General features: G+C 38.7%; 1 protein-coding gene across 2 annotated transcripts in view; it reads left to right on the top strand.

Annotated features, from left to right (window-relative positions):
• Nucleotides 1–19,313, top strand: part of ZBTB7C (zinc finger and BTB domain containing 7C) — a 482,625-nt gene that overhangs the window by 21,993 nt on the left and 441,319 nt on the right. The window contains exon 1 of one of the 2 annotated variants that reach the window (XM_044081786.1): nucleotides 6,769–6,919. The exons of the other annotated variant lie outside the window; for it this stretch is intronic. The gene's annotated coding sequence lies outside the window, so the exon portion shown is untranslated. Of the gene's footprint in view, nucleotides 1–6,768; nucleotides 6,920–19,313 lie in introns of those variants that run through there. 2 annotated transcript variants of the gene reach the window in all.

The following is a 19,313-nucleotide window of genomic DNA, read 5'->3' on the forward strand; positions in this document are numbered from 1 at the left end:
CTGTCTAAATTAACCTCTCTCCACCAGGCTGACCTTTACCTCAGTGATGGGGAACAAATGGACTGATTGACCAAGAAGCATGTTGATGATCAATAGGTAGTAGGGGCAATTTGGACCTATGACACAGAGGAATAAAGACTTTCCTGTGACCCAAATGGACCATACTCGAGTAGCAACAGGGTCACTGGTGGGACTGGACGGCAAGATTAAAGTGTGTCTGATGGTAGCTCACTCATCTCACAAGGAGGGAGGCTGCTAAGGCTAACTGTAATAGCAGCATTTAGAGGCTGTCATGCACCATCCTGTAAGTGGATTTACTACTTGGTTGGGAAGTTCACTTTGGAAGAGACAGTCAAACTCACAAGGCTGAAACGGGATGGTAGGGGGTTAGTGTGATGCTGCACCAGTGTCTCTACTCTCCTCAAGAGTCCTGTAGACTCAGTTAGAACTAGTGACAGCTGATGGTCATGCATGGAAACAGTTCTGTAGACTCAGTTAGAACTAGTGATAGCTCATGGTCATGTGTGGAGACAGTCCTGTTGACTCAGTTAGAACTAGTGATAGATGAATGTCATGTGTGGAGAGGAGGAGAACAAAATAAAAATACAAAGAACGGGGCCAAGAACAACAACAAAAAAGAGGAGGATGACTAGAATTTGTGTTCGTGTCTCTTATTTGGCTGATATGATTAGCAAGGGTCAAACATTCATCCATTTACTGAAAGGCAAGTCATGATCTCTATTAGCTTTCCAAATGTGCTTTTTGACATGACAGCTTGTGTTCTGTCATGTTCACACTTTTGACTGCGAAGAAAACTACTTTAAGTGTTCATACATTTAAAAACTGATGATTTTTCTGGACCTACCTTTTCAGTAACTGAAGTCCCTTTTGTAGAATGAAATTCAGGAAGGATTGTTCAATTAAACTAACAAGCTCATGTCATTAGCATACTAAGGTAGTTATTTTCACAAGGAATTATGATCTTTGAACAGACCACACTGAAATGAAGTACATCAGAACCTCAGAAGAGGCAGGCCAGACCGGAATGTTCCATCAGTGAATCTGCTACAGAGTCAGCAGTATGGTGTTGGGAATGGAGGGGAAGGCTGAGAGAGAAATAGAGAGAGAGAGAGAGAAAGAGGCAGAGAGGGTAACAAAAAGAAATGTTTTGTATATGCTTATTGGGGTCTAAACGATCATTTTTGGAAAACTAGGGAAGTAGTGATTGATAAATAACTTTGGCAAGGTTTCTGAGAATATCACTAACAGTACTGTGGTGATAAATAAATTAGATATGTTGCCACACATTATTATCATCTCTTTTCTACTGAACTAACTGGGAGGGGGGATATACAATCACCCGAGTAACAATTATTTGACTATTTTAGAGTAATGTTTGATCATCTATCAGCGGTAACATTGCAGGGTAGAGCAAACCAGTGAGAGTGTAACTCAGATCGGTCAGGCAACCAAACAAGAGACAAAGTATCTTGGTAAATAAAAAGAAAACAGCTTACACTTGCAGCATAACCAACAGCAGCAAAACAGTGGAAAATAAATAAGAAACAGCCTCAGCTACTCACAGCAGGAAAAAGAAAAATAACAAAATATATTATGTTAGCGCTTTCACAGTATTCACTGCTTCATCAGACATACATACTCTTAAAAAACAGAAGCATTTTAAAACCATATCAATTAAAGACATCACAAATCAATTAACAAATTAAAGACACATTATCAAGCACTTAAAATTTTATTTAAAAACTATCTTAAAAATAGCAGTTTAGTTTTTCATCATACTTTAATGCTTCAAAGGTCTCTCCTTCAAGAAGGGTTTTAGGGAGACTTTGGCATTCAGTCCCGGAGGTCTGTCTGCCTGAAGTTTAATTATCCAGTTTTGCTCTGCCACTTCAGTTTTGTTTTTAAAGTCTCCTCCCCTTATACCTTCAGCTAAAACTTTTAATGCAAAGAAACTAAAGCTACGACTCATTTCTTCTTTTAAAACATGTTATGCCAAAGCACAAGTTTATTTTGTGTTCGGTATATCCCTGTAGTGCTCAAGCATCCTGTCTTTCAGCATACGATTGGTTTTACCAATGTAGTTTGCATAACATATCTTACAGAAACTGAAATAAACCACATTTTTTGTCCTACAATCAGCATAAAAATTAAAGTCAATGTTAAAGTGCAATATAGGGTGTTGATAAGATTCACCAGTATATACATATTTACATGCACTACAATTTCTGCATTTATGTGTACCAATTCTTTCTGAAGGAATTCCTTGGTTCTTATTTAGATTATAGCAAAGATGCCTTTTAAGGGATGTGTTGTTCTTAAATGAAAAGCATGGTGTTTCACCTATCACATTTTCAAATTCATCTAAGCGCTAACATAATTTTTTTTATTTTTATTTTTCCTGCTGTGAGTAACTGAGGCTGTTTCTTATTTATTTATCTCGGTAAACAATCCTGATGTCAAGCATAAGGCGGATGAGACTCGTATCCACAGTGCACCTCACATTTTATTGTATTTCTGGTGTGAGTGCCACATTAGGCAGTTTAGTAATGACTGTCTGAGACTTAACAATGTATTATTCTAAGCAAATCATTTAACCAGGCATTATGTTCACTTTATGCTGTAAATGTGCTTGTTACTATGCACTGAATTAAATAGACTAAATGTCTCTGTCCACTCATCTGTAAAATTTTGAATTGTGCCTTTGGACTCTGGCACTGTAAATATGCTTGTGACTTTCTATTAATTTAAATGGAGTGCTTGCCTTTGTATGTAGCGTGTTGATTAGTTGGAAAAAGACAAATCAGTTAAGCGCTACTATAGCTCGAGACCTGATCCTAACAAATGATAAGCATACCCCGTTTAAAGGTCTTGAATTAGGCAGTCAAACCTGCTAGTACTGATAAGTAAAGACAGTGGCAGAATAAAAAACATTTGCTTCTACATGCTCTCCATACTGGTAACATGTCCCTGACTTATTATTATAAACTTAGAAAGTAGCTAGAATAGCAGGATGTGTGTTCCCCTGCTTTTTCTGAAGGATACAAAGTCTGAAACTCAAATGTATGTCATTATTTAATAATGTAAATTCTCAGAGATTTGTCTGAAAACCAAAGATTTTATGAGGAACAGACCAAATATATGAGGCAAAAATCTGGACATTCTGTGAAAATCTGGGCATTGGACAAGGTGAGTGTAACCATAAGAGGCTATGTTACACGGTCTTTTTGACAGTGATCATGAAGCACTTTACAGCTTTGAAAGTAGGTAAAGCATTTTTTTTTCTGTAACTAGTAGTGCATGGAGCATAAAAAGCTCCACGTACTACAAAGGATTTTCAGGTTTCTAATCATAACCTTTAGTTATGTATTCTTGGCATGAATGCCAAAATTCACATCTTGAGTTTCGTTCTGGAGGTGACTTTCTATGGCATCCATATCTCATACACATAATAAGCAGGTTATGATTGGCGACCTGACCATAACCCTCTGTATTGTGCCGTCAGGCTTTGGACATGGCTGAAAATGGTCTGTTGAACAGTTCACTTACCAGGATATCAAGCTGTAAATAAATAAATAAATAAATAATAAAGCAGGTATAAGAAAACTAAGTGAATGAATGAAATAATGAATTAACATCAAGTCAGAAATAAAAGTTCTTTCTATATGCTGATAAGCAAATTGTTTATGGAAATGGTAGGAGAGTCATTTTAGATGAGTTGTCATGTGATCAGATTCAAGCGTTGGGATAGTTAATCAAAAATATATGTCTTAAAATGCGTGTATGTGTGTGTGTGACTGTGTGCATATGTGGATGTGTATGTTATGACACAATAATAATATTCCTGTCTTGGTCTAAGCATGAAGTAAAGCTAAATCATTGTGCCACAAGTAAGACCAATGTGATTATGCAATAGTATGGAGTTCAGAAGTGCAATGATGTTATGTACCTCTTTATGACATAGGAATATCACTGACTAATATCATTAGTATGAGTTAAGTTCAGAAACAAGTCAGGTGCTTTGAATTTTCTTGGCCTATGATATAATTATCACTATCATGGGACAGGAAGTGCTGTACGATGTGGTCACATCTTAGCTGCACGGTGAGGCAAAGGTTAATGCACAGTGCTTTACGCACCTATGGCATGATAATATTGGAATTAAGTATTAAAGCTTACATTGGATATAAATAAGATTGTGCACTGGGCACAAATGTAAAAATAAAATGATATGGTAAGCAACTAATGTTAAGTCATTTACATTTTAAGGAAATACCACCATAGCATAGCTGTGTTATGCAGATGGCCCATCAGCTTGTGGAATTCTTGCTCTATAGTGCACAATAAACTTCAACAAATTAAAATTGGTTAGAGTAACTATCCTGAGGGAAAGGACAGATACAAATTCAGCAGAGGAGAGCACAGTGGGAGCGGCTATGCAGACTGAGGAATAATCAGTTAAATTTCAGTAACTGTAGCTGTAGTATAAAAAGTGTTCCTGCCTTAAAACACCCTATATCTCATATTGTCTTATACCGCTTCCTCTAAGAACTACATTCTCTCAATTGTTCAAGAAAAATGATTATTTAACCCCAACTGAATATTTTGTATTTTACTTGTCTTAAAGCAGTAACTGTGGTGGTGGTGCTGCGGTAGCATTGTCGCCTCACAGTAAGACATTGTCCTGTTCGATTCTCAGCTAGAGCGTCTTCTGTGTGGATACATGCGTGAATGGGCGTACCTTTGTTGAAGGTTGTGCATCAGGGCTGGCAACTCGGCACGTAAAAATGCACTGCCAATCATTAGCGGACCGGAGTTCCGCTGTGGCGACCCCTAACCAGGAAAAGCCAAAAGACACAACAACTTGTCTTGAAGTAGTACACTGCAGGTTCTTAAGCAGTACCTATGTTTTGTTGCTCTTCTTTGTTTTCGTGTGAGTTGCACTTTTTGTATTCATTTTATAAATGATAGTTGTTAGCTTTAGGCCTTTGGTTTTAATTATGGCTGATATTTCATTAGATATGTTGTATTGCTTTCATGACATTTTCAAATATTGACAAATAAATGACAGATTTTGTGCCTCCGCTGTGTGAATGAATGCCATGCATTTCACAATGCTTAGTTTTTTATTTCACATAGGGAATATAAAAACCTTCTAGTATTTGTTTCTCTACGGTTGTGCTAATCTTAGCTATAGAAATTATTTTCAGATCTTCTGTAACCACATGATTTTTATGACAGCTATTCCTGCACAATTCTTATTTGCTTTAACCTAGCTACAGTAAAAGACAAGTTTTTGCTTTGTGGAGCCCACCTCAGGAAAGGAAAAGGATGAAGTACGGTGACATCTGCTACCAAATCCATTTCTAGATGCATTTTTAATAATATGCTGTTTGCTGTTTGAACTGAGGTTGGCACTGCTTTCTTTCACTTTTGTTGCAGAATTAACACATGTAGTCATTAATCGTGAAATTATTACAGGAAATACTATGTTGCTTATGATGTTGGACACATAGATTGCCTAATCATATTATTTTGCAAAACAAAAATAATCTGTTCTCATTATTGTTGCAATATCTTTTTATGCCTTCACAGTGGCAGTGCCCAGTACCCAGTAGATCATTAAATATTTGTACAGATGTTCAGTTGTTAATCTGCAGTATGTAACTCTTGCCTGCATATGATAATAGTTAGTGGGCAGTTGTGTTTCTATGGCTACATCCCACAGTTCTTTTACTTATTTTTTTTAATACTGAGCTTATTTTGGAAAATGCTGTATTAATATCTCAATTAAGAATGAATATCTCAGTTAATCTGCTGGGACAGAAGATAATGTCACACATCACAAATGTGGTTTGCTATTTGTTGATACAAATTCATGCCTTTTTTGTTTTTGGCTGGATCATAAGAGAATTTTCAGTAGCAGAACAGAGTAAGAGGGCAAGTCAGTTAAAGTACAGCCAGTTAAAGAACTAGAAAGTTCTAGTTTCTGTTGTAAGTTACAGCACAGTTCCCTAGGATGTGTCAGTCATCTAATAATTATTGCTTAGCAGTGGACATTGTACACTATTATTCTATTTAAAAATGTTCTCTTGATGTTTAAAATAAAGCAACAGGGGCTCTTTATGGTAAATATTCCAAATGTCAGTTTTCAGGGCAGGATAATCAACAATGAAAATATATTCTCAATCGGTTAGCATACAGGGATCTGCTGGTTTCCTTTGAGTTTATTCAGACCTTTTAAAAGCTGGTCTAGTTCAGAAGTTTAAGTTATTATTTAACTATTTGGAGCTTTTATTTGTCTTCGTAAGTGTACTGTTTTTGGTCACTTTGTTGTGGTATTTCAAGTAATATTGTAAGACTATAACCCCAGCATTCCAACACTGGAAATTATTAGCAGAGTAAGATGTCGGAGAACAGCACTGTCATTTTTTGCATAAAAGAGCAGACAGAACAGTTTTAAGTTCCTTTACTGTGTTGCTGCTTTTCTGTGCTATTTACTTTCATGCTGCGCTATAACATCTTAACAAACAAATTGGTAGCATTTGAAATTTTGCATAACTCTGGAATTAAACTGGAGCTACAAATGAGATGTGTTAAGATGACTGGATAACAGTTTATGCCAGCTTTCTTACGCCATTTATTGTCACTGCTTATTTCCTGCTCTGCATCTGCTTTAGTGGGTGTGATGTTGGCACTGGTGTGACCTCAGCGCTGATCTTTCAAGAACACTGTGGCTAAAAGGAAGCAGCATTATTTCTGCAGTGCTTCAGTGTGGATTAGATTTGGATTTATACTCTGTAAATGCCGTTTCTCTACCAGTATTACTTTCTGGGTGTAAAACTGGTAAATGATTCCATTCTCATTATTTAGCTCCTCTTAAAGTGCAGAGTTCATCAAGGTAACTAGTGTTAGGCTTATGGTATTCTGATTTCTCTTCTTCTAATGTCATTTTTATGTAAAACTGACTCATAATTTCTAGTATATTTGTTTTTCATCAGCTTTTTGCAGCATTTGACTCTTATGTGGGAATGAAATGGATTTCCCTACTTCATTTCCATCTATGCTGCCCGTTCTTGCATATTTTTTATTATAGTACAGTATAAGCTGCCATTCGGGTTTCTTGTGGTTAGATTTAAAGCTCTACTGTTTGACAGCCACTGTGTAATTTATATGTGCTGCGTGGTTTAGTACAGTCTCAGTTAATGTGCTAAAGCAGATATTTTTAGCCGTACTTTGCCAGTTTTAAAACTTTTTTTAACTGTGTGCTATATTGTTTTGTACATCTGAATATCTGATCAACTTTCAGAGACATTTTATTTGGTTTAGCTGCAAATACATTTCTGTGAGATAAGTGGTTATCATTTTGTCTGCTGAGTTACAGGGAACTGTTTTCAGCTGCAAATATCTGCACCTGCAATTTATGCTGTATCAGCAATAAATTGTTACGTGTTTATTTAATGAAAACTTGAACTCTGTTGCCTCTTTAGACTTCTGTTTGGGACTTTACATGGCTGTAATCATCAGCTAAATGTTTCTGTCTAGGGGAGGTATATAGTAATGTTTAAAAAAATGTATGCCTTAGGAAATTTGTACTGTGTAGAATCTAGACAGCTGCCCAGGTTTCCTAACTGGGATGAATTGAAGATTTATGCACGATAACAGGTGTATAATTTTACTCTATGTTGAAATAATGTATTTGTGCGACTGTGGGGGACAAGGGTTATGCTTAATGTTTTTGATTTTGGTGCTGTTGTTTGAGATGCAGTTAATTCCAGTAAATCCACTTATGCAGATGTTGAAGCCAACTTTATGCCAAGCTCACTGACAGGCACAATGTAGTCTGGCTCAGTGAGGGAAAGACCTTACAGGCAGACATAGTGTGGCCTGTCATGATGATAGTAAGAAATGCCTTCCCTCCCCCTTGGTCTTATACCTTAACTGAAAAAATATGTGTGGCATGCTTTTCATTAACGTACTCCTACTACATCACTCCCCACTATACTATCTGTCTAACTGAACACTTTGGTGCGGCCCTTCTGTAAACCTCATGAACTCTGTCTTACAGTGACATAATCGGCCTGTTGACCTGTACTACTGAGACCCTGATTTTGTCCTTTGTTCTGAATCCGCTGGGATTCTGTGCTCCTGCGTACCCTTACTGTTGCTTGCCTCACATTCTGTTTCATTGCCCTATGCCCCTGCCTCGTACACTGCCGCCACATACTCTTAACGATGGTACCAGTTGTTAATTGATGCTCTTGTCTCCCAGATTCTCCTCCTCTGATCAGCTGGTGTGTTTCTCTCCTTTTTGTATCTGATTTACTTCACTTCTTTTTTTTTATAGATTTTAAATCTATATTTTCTACCACATTTTTCAGTTTGGTTCTCCCCTTTTAATTTGTTTTTTTTTTTTTCTCCTAGTTCTTATTTATCCCTGGGCTATGAATGCCATCTGTCTCTTAATTCCCTGCTCAGTCACTCTTTTTAAGAAGCCCACCATATTGCTTCAGAAAGTTATGTTTGTTTGTTGTTGTTTGTTTTTGTTCCCCTTGGAACTACATATTCGTGCTTGTATTCTCCACTAATATGCATATTACTGGTATATGGGGGTCATAAACATCTGTTTTGCCTATAATCATTCTTTTGTCTGTTATATGTCCCCTGCAGTAATTAAAGCTGGTGTCATTATATAATTCTCTTGAATGCAACACTGCTGCAATTGTCATTTTAAGGTGCCTTTAGTTATATGTATGCATTTAGATTGCACATACTGTTTGTTTTTTTGCCTCTAATTAGCATGTGACTGAAATAGGCCCACACTGATTCCGTCCAGATGGCATATTTTGCTTCAACAATTGATCCCAGGTTTTGTACCCAAGCCTCTCATAAAATGGAAGCTCAGATAATACAGAACGTTAATGCAACAGAGGCCGGACTGTTCCCCCACACTTTGGTTTTGCCTTTCTATAAACCTCATAACATCACTCACAGTGACACAATTGACATACTGATCTGTACTACAGGGGGCTGAACTGTTATTGTATCCTTCAGATGATATATTAAGCTGAGGCGCCATCTGTGTGAGTTGGTGGAAGCTCAGGTGGATGTAAAAGATCCCACAGCACCTATCATAAAGAGTAGGAGAAGTTCCCTTATGTCATGGCCAACATTCTTTTATTAGTATAAATACCACCTTGGGTGTCCCCTGAAAAGAAACCACTAGCCACTAGCCTAGTAGGACTAGTCCGGTCAACAAATGATAAAAATATATATTTTAGTGAATAACTAATGGTAGGATGGAATAAATGCAAAATTTTGTAAATATATAAAATATGTTATGAACTACCAGCTACCTGTAATGAATGACATTGTTCTTACATGTTGTTTTATAGTTTTAATGCGACACGTACATACACCCATATATATTTTAAATGTAGGTATATTTATTCTATAGATGTATTATTCATAGAATATGATTATCATGAGTGCTTGATTTTATATGTATAGAATCTCATGGATTTTTATTAATAGTGTATTTATTTTTATTGAGTGTTAATTGATTGATTATGATGGTTTGGCACAATTTCTCATATAAAATGAATTACTGCACTATGAAGTTTATATGGTCTGAGGAATCCCTTTTGGGGTGAAAGTGCTTACCAATGTCTGATTTATGGTGAATTAAAGGCTTTGTTACGATCTACTTGGATTCCCTGCTTGGTGGACATTTTTTTTTGGAAGGTCACGATATTCTATTTGCCTCCAGCCTTGCTCATTCTGACACCCGTGTTTTATGTTTCATAGAAAATATGTTGCACTGCTCTTCTTCACCTGTGTAAATTAATTACTTTATTGATAACTGAATGTACATAACTCTGCCGTACTGTTTATACTTTCATTCTTCATTACGTGTGCTGTGTTTGTGCATGAAAAAGGTCCTTGGATCAGTGCATCTGATTTCTTTGTGGGAGAAAATCACTAAATGTTTCCTAGCAACCTAAACTTACTCTCTGAGCTGCTTGATTTGGTCACCAGTTGGTTTCTTTGACATGTGATTAATATATTTTAAAAGAGAGAGAAAGAGAATGGATGTAAGTTCATCTGAGCCATGCTCTTTACCATGCGGAGTACATAGAGTATGTGTGAGGTCAGCATTTTGCTCATTTTGTTTGTGAGCATATGTGGCACTGATGGTAAATGTTGATAAGTGCTTCTGTATACAGTATCACTTATTTGCAGTTATAACCAAGTGTCTTTATTATTTTCTGAGTGTAGTGGTATAATTTGTGACTTAAATAATCTCCTTTTCGGACATATAAATGCATCTGTCCCTGTTCCAAATCAAGCTGATTTATACCTCTTCTACTCCACCCTAATTTTACTACTCCACTGCTTACTCACTGCCGTCCTCTTCCCCCCTTTTTCTTGCACCTTTTCCCTGAATAAACATCCTTACCTTACTTACCTCATACTGTAACCTTCTTTTTCCACTTTTTCTGTTACTTCCACTAACAGGTACAAGTTTTTCAACTTTTATTTTTTTTGCTGTCTTTTACACCCATCTCTTTAACCTCTTCATAAGACTGTCTTGCCCTTTCTGTAACTTATCTGCCATGTTGGATCAGACCTTCTATGTAAAATATTCTTTGTTATTTATAGCACTTTGTGTACTGTGTATTTTTCTAGCTAGTTTCACTGTGTGTGAGGTATTAACTGGAAATTGTCCACTATTATTAAGCATCTGTTGGGTTGTTTGTTTCTGATAACTTGTTGCAGTTAAACTCTTTTTTCTAGAGGCTCCTTTAGCTGTTTAAAACTTTCATTTAAAGGCTCACTGCTGCTTTTCAGCTGTGAGAAACATTTCTGCAGTTTGTTTCCCACCCTTCCCTGTTGGTATAGTGTTTTTATAGTTGGTGGCTTTCCAGTTGCCCGCCCCTAGTGTAAATTTGATCTGGGACCCTCCTCCTAGTCTAGCGTCATTACCTCATTCTACCCAGTACAGGGAGAACATTTGAGAAGGCCAATCAGCTTAGTTTCTGCTACTCCTTTCTCTCTTTCCTTTCTCTCTTTCCACTTAATTAAAAAAAAAAAAAAGATATCTGCTTTTACTGTATTTGTATTTCTTCCTACTTTATTTTGCTTTTATGTCATCTTAAAAGTATTCAATTGTATTTATTACTGCTTGGTGTAACTAATTCTAAGCCTTTTAGTTTAAGCACTTGGGCTTCAGACCAGTTGTTTTACATTAAGAAGGTTTGTGGTCTGCACTGTAGTGGCAGAACAGGTAGCTTACATCCTTCTAAGTTGGGAACTGCTGATTGAGGGCTCAGTGTCTGTTATTCTAAAAGTGTATTCATTCTGGTTTAAGCACTTGGGCTTCAGGCCAGTTATTTTACATTAAGAGGGTTCGTGGTCTGCACTCTTGTGGGAGGAGAGGCTGGACTCTGCCCTTCTGAGCTGGGAATTTCTGGTTAAAGGCTTATAGTGCCTGCATATTTGAACTGCTTCTTACTGAAATTGGTATACCTTGTTTGCTGTAGCATAGACTAGATCCTGGCCTGCTGAATCTAGCTTTGTTTGTATAACTTGAGCACTAATCCAGGCATTCTTTAAGGTATTCAATTGTATTTATTACTGCTTGGTAGTAACTTGATTAAAGTGTAGCTACCATTCTAAGTCTTTTGGATTAAGCACTTGGGCTTCAGACCAGTTATTTTACATTAGGAAGGTTTATGGCCTGCACTGTGGTGGCAGGACAGGTAGCTTACATCCTTCTAAGATGGGAACTGCTGATTGAGGGCTCAGTATCTGTTATTCTAAAAGTGTACTAGTTCTGGTTTAAGCACTTGGGCTTCAGGCTAGTTATTTTACATTAAGATGGTTCGTGGTCTGCACTCTTGTGGGAGGAGAGGCTGGACTCTGCCCTTCTGAGCTGGGAATTTCTGGCTAAAGACTTATAGTGCCTGCATATTTGAACTGTTTCTTACTGAAATTGGTACACCTTGTTTGCTGTAGCATAGACTAGATCCAGGCCTGCTGAATCTAGCTTTGTTTGTATGCTTGTTGTTTGTTTGCTTGTTATTTCCCTGAAATGCTAATTCCACCTAAAACATGGCTTTTCAGTGCTTCTGTGGATCCCTAGTGATATCTGCATTGCTTACTGTACTTATTTCCTTGTTTCACTTGAAAGAAAGTTACTGTTTGTCATTTTTGCATTTAAGTTACCTGTAACACATTGCATTTAAGTTACCTGGCACTTGCTCACTAAGTTAGCACTAAAAAATTAAAAGCACTACACCCTCACAAACTCCCCTTGAGTACCTTGTTCCCCACTGGCCCTTTTTTCAATTATAAAGGAATTTCCAATAGTATTCTAGCATGTCCAAAGGTCAGTTGTCAATCTCCTCTCTGGTCCAGCTGGTGAATCTGGGAATCTTAAGGCAATGTTACAACTGCCTCATGTACACAGACAACCCTCTCCTCCTCCCAACAAATTCCAACACATGTGAGAGATGCAACCATATAGCTAAACTGGAGGCTAAGCATTCTCACCTCAGTACTGGCGTAACCAGTCAGGAGGAGAAGGAAACCACACTCACTACAATTCCAGTCTCACATAGACCTACCACGACAGCAAACCAAACAAATAAACACACAAAAACATACTCGGAGGCTCTAAATAAAAATCTGCCTAAGCAGCAGAGACCTCCAAAGTAGACACCCAAGCAACCGCTACCCCAAAACAAAACACGTGCAACACATAGCGCACAAAGCCAGTGTGCGGAACAGTCACAGCCCTTAAGGCGAAACAACACACCTGATACACTTGTAATAGGTGACTCTATCTTCAGGCACACTGATGTCCGACTCACCAGGCTGAACAAGGAGAAGGTCACGGTGAGCTGCCTGTCGGGCGCTAGGATCCACCACATAACACAAGCACTCAGGTCACTCCAAGGCAAGTACAAATATGACTCAGTCATTGTCCATGCTGGTGTGAATGACCTGAGATGTACCTCCCTGGACTACATGAAAAGAGACTTAGAGGAGCTCTCTGAGCATGTAGCCCAGGCCGGTATGACCCTGACCTTGAGTAGCTTCTCACCCTCACCAAGAATGATGCCACAATATGAAGACAAGATGATCAATTTCAACAATTGGCTTAAGTATTGGTGTCATTCAAAGGGGATCCAATGCCTGTCAGCCTGGGATGACATGCTCGACAAGCCACAATGCTTCACTAGGGACGGCTTGCACCTGTCACCCCTGGGCTTTCGGATATTGGCAAAGGCTCTTGCTACCTCCATAGTGCCTTTTTTAGGCAAGGCTCAAAAGACAAACCCACCTCCATAGGTATTACAAGGGATAAGAAACTAAGAGTAATGCTACTCAACACCAGAAGTCTAAACCTCAAGATGCACGCACTCAAAACTCTCCTTAGCATGGAGAACATTGAAATCTGTGCAGTAACAGAAACCTGGTTCAAGGCTCCCGAGACACCCCAGCACTACCAGGTTATACCTCATACCATGCTTTTTGGCCCCAAAACTTGGACCGAACCAAAAAAGGAGGGGAAGTATCAATATTCATCAAAGATACCCACACCTGCAGGTTGGTGGCACAGCACGAAGCATCAGAGACTATCCATGTGCAACTAACAGTGGGTAAAACTGCCTTCCAGTTTATAGCCTGCTACAGTCCACCCTCCCAAACCCAGGAACCCCACTCGGCCTTCCTAAAAACACTGGAAAATATGAAGGTCTCTCCAAACACCATTATATTGGGCGACTTCAACTACCCAAACATAGACTGGGAGCATTATTCTAGCTCCAACACCCTAGCCCAAAGGTTCCTAGAATTTATAAACTCATATGCTATGGAACAACTTGTTACCACTCTCACAAGAGGGGAAAGCATACTGGACCTGATAATCACCAACATGGGGACTCTATACTCCAGACCAGAAGTGTATCTCTCACTGGTAAGATCAGACCATAAACTAATCTCACTGGATATTCACATCCCGACCCCATCCCCTGCCCAGAAAACCACAGTGAAAAACTTCTCTAAAGCAAATTTCACACTCCTCAAAACCGAGGTGGAATCCTTCAAAGCCCCCGGGCCTGTGGAAAATACAGCCCAGACCGCAGAATTCTTTATAAACGCATTCTATGAACACCTTCAGGAATGCATGGATCATGCAATCCCAAATAAAACCAAGACCCAATCCTCCAAAGGCAGACGTCCTATCTGGTGGACCCCAGCCATAAACAAACTGTACAATAGAAGGAGGAAGCTACTACATGATAGAGCAAAATCCCAAAAAGGGAAGGCATCTCTGATCAATACTAGCAAAAAACTACGGGCACTCATAAAATCGTCTAAGGCCAGCTTCGAGAGAAAAATTGCACAGGACACTAAGGATAATCACAAGGCTTTCTTTAGTTATGTTAGGAACCTGGGTGGGGATTCCCAGATATGCTCAGAATTAGTCCAAAATGACAAAAAATACACCGAACCCACAGACATTGCCAACATCCTAGCTGACAGGTTCAGCACAACCCCCCCCCCCCACCAAAAGGGCAAATATCTATCCCAACAGAGTGCTGCCCCACTGACATCTCAGATGCTCAGGTAAGAGCTGCCCTCTCCAAAGCAAAAAACACAGCATCAATGGGACCAGATGGTGTCCCAGGCTGCATCCTACATGAACTCCAAGAAGAGCTAAACCCAAACATAAAACTACTGTTCAATCTCAGCCTTACTACAGGATATGTACCCAAAGAGTGGCATACAGCAACAGTGGTCCCTCTTCACAAAGGTGGTGCCTCAACGGATCCTGGAAACTATCGCTCCATAAGCCTGACTAGCTTGGTCTGCAAAGCTATGGAAAGGATCATCATGGACCTCATAAATAAAGATATTGGGGACCTACAGACACTGGATCCTACCCAGTTCGGCTTTGTTAAGGGCAGATCCTGCCTCTTAAACCTGGTTGATTTCTTTGAAACAGTCACCAAGGCCATTGACGAGGGGAAGGTGGTCCACACAGCCTACCTGGACCTCGCAAAAGCCTTCGATACAATACCCCATTCGGGCATTATAGATAAGCTCACCAGCTTAAATATAAACCCCTATGTCACTAGATGGGTTGCAAACTGGCTCAAGGACAGAACCCACATGGTTAGAATTGCTGGAGCCAGGTCAGACTCCAAACCAGTTACAAGTGGCATCCCACAAGGCTCACTCCTGGGACCTCTCTTGTTCGGTATATATTTCTCGGAGGTACAGGCCAACACGGAAGGACTGTGACTGACCAAGTTCGCAGATGACTACAAACTGGGTGCCATAATCAACACTCCAGCTGACACAAGCATCCTCCAAAAGGGCCTCATAGAAAGAGACAACTGGTGCCAGAGCCATGGCCTCAAGCTAAATGCCAAAAAGTGTACAGTCATCCCCTTTGGCAAAAACAAAGTGCCCATAAATTAACACATAGGTGGTAATCCATTAAGTACAGAAGAAGTAATTAGGGACCTGGGGACCCAAGCTGATAGCAATCTCTCATTTGACAACCACATGGCCAAAGTGGTTAGAAAAACATTTTATATAGCCCACCTAATCATGAAGGGATTCACATCTAGATCAGAGGAGGTCATCGTGCCTCTTTACTCATCCCTCATCAGGCCCATAATTGAGTACAATGCCCCTTTTGGGATGTACCTTACCAGACACCTGCAGCAACTGGAAAGACCCCAAAAGTACCTCACCAAGAGGATCAAAGGGCTCAAATAGATGCCATATGCTGCCCGGTTAAAGAAACTCCTGCTCTACTCAGTGGCATACCGCCTGCTCAGAGGTGATCTGTGCCTGACGTATAAAGTCATGTCCAACCCAGAATTAATGGACATGCTGCACCTCAGAAAATCCAAATCCCATTGAGCTACACGCTCGAGAGACTTGAACCTCAGCACTGAAATAAATAGGACATGCTGGAGGGACAGATTCATAACCCAGAGGCTCCCTTCACTCTGGAATAAAATCCCAGTCCAGGTTAGGCAGAGTCCCTCATTGACACTCTTCAAGAGGAATCTTGATGAGTGGATGGGAGATCATAGGTTTACCCCAGGTATCACTTCTGTGTCACTGTTAGACAGAGGCACGGTATACTAACCTCGAAAAAGGGCATAGCAAAATTAATTTAAAATGGGTGGCGAAAGCCAAACACACTCTGGCTAGGCTTATAAATGCCCTAGGGCAGATAGCCTAGTATGAACCTATGAACCTATGAATCTATATATATGTCCACAAATATAATTATATAAACTTCCCAGTAAAATGTTATATATGTTACTCTTTCTCAGACATGCTCATATAGCTTCCATGTAAAAATTGTACGTATATGCCTTTTGATTCTTCTGTAAACTGTTTACTCTCCTCTGTTTTAATGTTATAGTTGATTATGTAATAGCCATATTTTTCTGTTACTTTGTATTGGATTTTCTCCCCAGGCCTCCACTGAAAATGGGCTTCTCGCCTACTCAGACTTTCCCAGTAACCAAATGTCGAATAAATAAATTAATGAATAAATGTTGACAAACTGTATGATGCAGAATCCAAACAAATCTGAAATACCTGTTGTGCAGTCCAGCATTTGTGGTATTAGTGCATGATCTATCTGATCTTCTATTTTGTGGGAGGTTTGAGTACAAAATTTGGGATCTATTGTTTAAGCAGATGTGGTACTCTTTAAAACAAGAAGTCATCTGATGTTCTTGTCCCTTTTTTTCCCTCTAGCGAAAGGCACCGTTTCTTGATGGGATTTACCAGTTTTAGAATTTTTCCACTGATTCTTTCAGATTATGAGAATAAACTGCTGGAAACATTTCTACCAAATTTGTGTGTTTGTGTGTATGAAGCTCCTCCCATAGTAAGAGATCAATGCTGCATACAAGGTGCTTCCTAAACAAAAAAGATCTGTCTTCATTATCCCCTTTTCATGCTTTGTCTGATACTACAACAGATAATTAGCTAGAAAGTGTACTTTTAATATTGGTGGTAACAGTTTTTGAGGTTCTCAGAGTAGTAACAACTTCCTTGTAAATGAATCACTTTTATGACTGGTCTCTGTTGAATTTTCATTCTCACAGTATTAAAGACTGGCAATCAGCCTTTAAGATAAATGTTAATACCTACTTATTTATGCAGGCCTTTTGGAATTAACTAACTTACTTATCTGGGCACAGTAGAGCTATGGTGGTGCAGTAGTTAGCATTGTCACCTCATAGCAAGAGGTTCTCCAGTTGATTCTCAGCTGGAGTGCCTTCTGTGTAGAGTCGGCATATCCTCCCCATGGCTGCGTGAACTTTAAAAGAACATGCAGGTAGGTGCATGCGTGGGTGTGCCTTCTTTGAAGGTTGGACACGTGGCTGGCAGCTCAACACCATAAAAATTCACTGCCAATCATTAGCAGACCGGAGTTACGCTATGGCGACCCCAAACTGGGAAAAGCCAAAAGACTTATCTGGACATTGTAATTGGACTAAATACTATTTTAATATTCTATTCTATTTCAGAGAGAGACGTAGCTTATAAGATCATAAAGCTGCTGTATCTCCAAAGTAATTCAAACCATGTGCCGGACATCATATCTAACCAATGATCCAGGTGATCCTCTTTTTCTTAAAGTATCCTTAGGATCACCATTCCAGAATCCTATGGGAGCCCATTCCAGATCACCATCTCTGAACCCTATGGAAATCCATTCCACATCACCATCTCTGAACTCTATGGAAATCCATTCCAGATCTCTGTCCCTGAACCATATGGAAATCCATTCCAGATCTCTGTCCCTGAACCCGATGGAAACCCATTCCAGACCTCTGTCCCTGAACCCTATGGAAACTCTATTCCAGTTCAGCATCCCTGAGTCCTATAGCAACCTGTTCTAGACTGGCATCCCTGAGTTCTAAGAAAACCCATGCCAAATCACCATCCCTGAGTCCTATAGAAACCCATTCCAGTTCAGTATTTCTGAGTCATGTGGATTGAAAATCATGGGATGCAAACAGCTTGTGGGCCAAAGCACATATTTTGTGACTGAACTGACATAGTATTTGTAGTGTCAGTCAGTAACACGGTTTATGCACTCACTAAATTTCCCCATAGCAGAACTGACTGGGAGTTTGTATATTTAAATTCAGGTGTTGGGGGGTATACATCCTGGAAAAATGCTGTTTTCAATATTTTATAATTTTGTACAGTGTATAATATGTATTATACTTGTGTTTTGGGTTTTATGTCTCTCTATTCATTGTGGTTGATTTTTACTTCTACTGAATTTAGCGCCTTTCTGCACGTTCAGGGATTTGCTGGCTAGAGCCTCAATTTGGTGACACGAACCCCACTGCCGTATCTAGATAGCTAGAAGCCATATAGCTGAAACAGTTGATGTCCCTAAGGGGCCATTTGCATATATCCCATGGGCCTCTATTCCAGAAGGTTTAAGGTATCACACAGTGAAAACTCTAAGTTGGTTAGGTTTTTCTTGTAGTTGCAACTAATTGATTTGTCTGTGTGACCTTTTTAATCTCTGGTTTTATATATACATATATCTATAATCTATCTATATGTATATATAAGAAATAACAACAGGAAGCCTTCCACTAAAGCGCTGTGTAGTAAGAATAGTCCAAATGTAAACATAAAAATCAACACAGCCACCACAGCTGGGGTATCATAAATCAAATATAAGTAGAAAGCCTCCTCAAAAATACATAAAATCACTTTAATGGGATAAGCTCTTTAGGATCACCGGGATCCTTCAACAGATCCATTTACATGGATCTGATGAATAGTAAATGGATTTGATGGACAGTAAATGGATCTGATGAAGGATCTGGTGATCCAAAAGTGCTTATCCCATTAAAGCATTAAAGTGATTTTATGCATTTTTGAATGAGGCTTCTTGCATGTAGTTGATCTGTATTACCCTGGCTGTGGTGGGTGTGTTGATTTTTTCATTGATATATATATATATATATATATATATATATATATATACACACACACACACATATATATATATATATATATATATATACACACATATATATATATATATATATATATATATAAATATATATATATATATACACACATATATATATATATATATATATATATATATATATATATATATATATATATATATATATATATATATATACATATATATATATATATATAGATGTAGTACTATTGACTGAATACACCTAATGTCGACATGCAAG

This window comes from Protopterus annectens, chromosome 1.part1 (assembly GCF_019279795.1).
Source record: "Protopterus annectens isolate FY-2018-M chromosome 1.part1, PAN1.0, whole genome shotgun sequence".
NCBI classification, from domain to species: Eukaryota; Metazoa; Chordata; order Ceratodontiformes; family Protopteridae; genus Protopterus; species Protopterus annectens.